We start from the raw sequence: 3,908 nt of genomic DNA on the forward strand, positions 1-3,908 counted from the left end.
AGTAGCAACTACGAATTGTACGGTCATCTCATGCTCATGCTCATGCAAACTATTGGAGGTAGTAGTGACATCATTTGATCATCATTTTTTTACTGAAATCCGGAAAAGTTTATAATGAAGTTTATTTACTTCTGATGAAAATATTCATAATTCTTCAAATTTTTTTTCATGAATCTTTCATTTATCTCTGGAGCTTTTCTTGGAATCTAATTTTATCAAAATGTCATCCAATATGCGATGGTGAGATTCAACAATAAATCTGCCAAAGTTTCTTTCCGAAATTTGCTCAACTTCTGTAATTATTTTCATAAAAATACTAATCTGATCTATATTTAATATAGATCAGTTTTTCAACTGCGTCTTCGAGAAATCGATTAAACAGTTTTTTTTTCAGAAATTCAGTTTCCGGGAAAGTTTTCCCAGAAAGAATTAGATTTTGGGAATCTTGTACAAACAAATAATTATGAAAACATATATTTAGAAACAGAAATACTAAACAGATTGCAATGAAACATTTTCGTAATATTATCTATGTATGAAGAAATATTGTATAGAAGTTTCATTTGATTTGGTCAAACCTTCAGAAAGTTGTGGTCGTATATTTGTCTCGGGAATCCATATTTTTTGTATTCGTTCTTCGAAGAAAATGAAATTTTCGTACTGGTAGGCAATGGCACAATATTTATTGTAAGAACGTGTGCGTTAGAAGTCGTCCACAGTAAAATAAAATTAACAGCAGATTCACCCAGGTGTGCGCTTTAAATTGTGGCAATTTTATGATATTTCAATGTAAAATAAAATTCCTTGAAAATAACAGGGGTTTCGAAGTTTCGGTCGCTCGGCTAGTATTCATCCAAGGATGTTTTCGATCACCTGGCAATCATTTGACTCATTTATCCATAGCTCAGTTCAGAAACCTAATTTTGAAATGAGGTGTTCGGCAAACTTGTAGATAAGTGTTTTTCCTACAATTATCACCAAGGACTAACTCTCATATACACGGCGTGAAAGCGCTAGTAACACCTACTTATACTTACACTTTTTTGATAATTGAAAGAAAAACACTTATCTACAAGTTTGCCGAACACCTCATTTCAATATTAGGTTTCTGAACTGAGCTATGGACAAATGAGTCAAATGATTGCCAGATGATCGAAAACATCCTTGCATATTATATTAATCAGTAGCATACATCATCAAAACAAGAAACAGTATTGAACTTAAAGAGTTCCCAATGTCTGCAAACGTGCAAACAAATTAAAACCATATTTTCTTGCATGATGAGGCACGATAAGTTGATATTTTTATTGTCACCAGCAATCAGTTATCAAAACTTTCGAAAATAGCAAAAAATATAGTTACGGCTTCCTTAATTGAACACTTTCCAAAACAAAAGAAAGATTAAACAATTTATTTATTTATTTATTTATTTATTTGAATACTTTCAACTGATCGTATTAATCTCATTGAAATCTTATAACTATTTTTACAAATGAAATCCTTAAATACAGGAACTGAATACACTAACAACTAAACACAAGATTCTACATATTAGCAACATAACAAAACCTTTCACAAAAATACATTTTTTTACGAAACACTCATGCATTCTGAATAAATAACGCAAAGTAATGGAATATACATACAACCTTATCCGTTCCATGAATGCCATGAGAAACTCTGATTTATAAACTGGCGGTATTTCACTCCTTTAGGCCATGTGGAAGGTTTCATTGCAAGCGACTTCAATCTACTATCCACAGTTACTTTAAATGAAACATAGTCTAAATCATTCAATTCTCTTCCTTTCGGTACTAAAATCTTAACATTTATGTTGTCCGATTCATCGGTTTTTAGACATTTGCGTACAAGTTTATCAATATCACCTTCCGTGTTTCGAATCGCAATATTCGTTATGAACATGGAAAAAGTCTCTCCACACTCGGCTTCATTTGCACTCGCAGCTTGGTCGACAGTTGTATTCCGCATTTCAGACACATCCATATGATCAGGTTTGGTTCCATTGAAAAGACATCCTCGAGTCGGCAACACAGGAGTAGAGTGTACCAGGGTATCGCGCCACTTGGGCGGTGGTTCTATATTCGTCTGTTTGCCACTATAACTCAGTCAATTTTGAACCAATTGACTTGAAATTTTGTACACGGGTGGATACTATACCTATCTCACCACATTCCAAAAGTTGTGCCAATCGGTTCAAATTTGACTGAGTTATAGTGGAAAACAGACGAATATAGAATCACCGCCCAAGTGGTGCGATTCCCCACTTGATCTGGTTCTTGTTGTACATGTTTGGGGAGGACCGCTGAGAGCGTTTCAATAATTTCTGCAACTTTGAGCTTTAGCTCAGCAATATCGGCTTCACAAGAAGTTGAATTCCCGGGCGAATGGTCCTGTTGTTCTGCTTCGTCATTAGCGTCACGTGTATCGCAGTAGTGCTGCAAGCAACTATCACACATCCACAACACATTTTTGGCAAACAGTGCAGACATAGTTGCGTCAGAAAGCCCTACACAAGCAGTGTGATATCGCTTTGCGCATCTGCCTTCGCATATCGTATAGCGTTCATTGTCACGGTCGATAATGTGCGAACACTTATTGCACTGTATTGTTTTAGCTCGATTGGGGGACATATTGAGCGAGCTTCGATGACTACGTTGCGTTGGAGAAGTTTACAACTCGTTTAATCACACTTCACGTTTGTTTGTCGTTCCGCGACTATGTGCAACAAATTAAGTGGATGCGAAAGTCACTTCACAAACAGAGACAACAATTTTAACCGTTATTATTCACAAACAAAATCTGGTAAAACTACCCGCACGCAAAAACAAACCGTTCAAAAGCGGCGAAGCACACACAACTGTATTCATGAGCACAAACTATGGACACACAATGAAGTATTCATGAGCACAAACTATGGAAGTTTAAAGTTAGGCATTGATTTTTTTGGGAATTCGTTAGTTGATCGAAAGTTCAACATAGAAACTCAATTTTCTATTAATTTTGAGGTCACTATTCAGTCACTTTTTGGCCAATTTTGGTCACTAAAGTCACTATTATTTTGCCACCTGATCGCTACCAACCCTGCATATAAGGTATGCATTGAAAAAGAGATTTAATCGACATATTTTACCCAAAACGTTGACCAAACGTATCCTGTGGCCGTTACCCTGTAGGATATACTACCACATAACTCGCAAATTACTGGGAAGTCTATAAGCTGCCGTGTGCTGTGCAGCATAGTTGTTCCGCACAAGGCAGTGTGGGAGGCACAAATATCTGTTATTCCCTTAAGTAAACATCCAACTTACCATCCTTCCACTTCCTCAGCTAACAGCGGTGGTAGTAATAAGCGTGATTATTACTTAACGCAGTGTAGATTCAATCCTAGTTGAAGCCGTCAGTATTTCTGAGACAAAACTATCTGAACACATCTTGCATCAAATTGGAAGTAAAGCCGCAGGTCCCGGCCCATGTGCTGATGGGTTCGATATGTAGGGAGTCAGGTGTGTGTGGATGCCTCCCGGACCGTGATACCGAACAGTGTTGGCTGGCCTGAAATAATAATAAGACTTCCCCAGCTGTTTCAAGGACGTGGAACGAAAACTCAGTAAAAATGAACCAGTGCTGAAAAGTCAGTACTGTTTTTTACTGATTCTTGGCTGAACTCAGTAAATCTTCAATTTTGCTGAACCCTCGGCACAAACTGTAACCCCTGGGCTTGGATTATATCTTCCAGGAAGCTTTGATTTCAGGCATGTGGTCGATGGCCTTTGCAGTAATGATTGGAATAGCTGAATGTATAATCAATGGTAAACAATTCTGTAAGAATCAGATCTTCAAGTCATCTGATATAGTTATACTGATCATGACGCTGCATAGTATATCGA

The sequence above is a fragment of the Aedes albopictus genome, chromosome 2, assembly GCF_035046485.1.
Source record: "Aedes albopictus strain Foshan chromosome 2, AalbF5, whole genome shotgun sequence".
Lineage (NCBI taxonomy): Eukaryota > Metazoa > Arthropoda > Insecta > Diptera > Culicidae > Aedes > Aedes albopictus.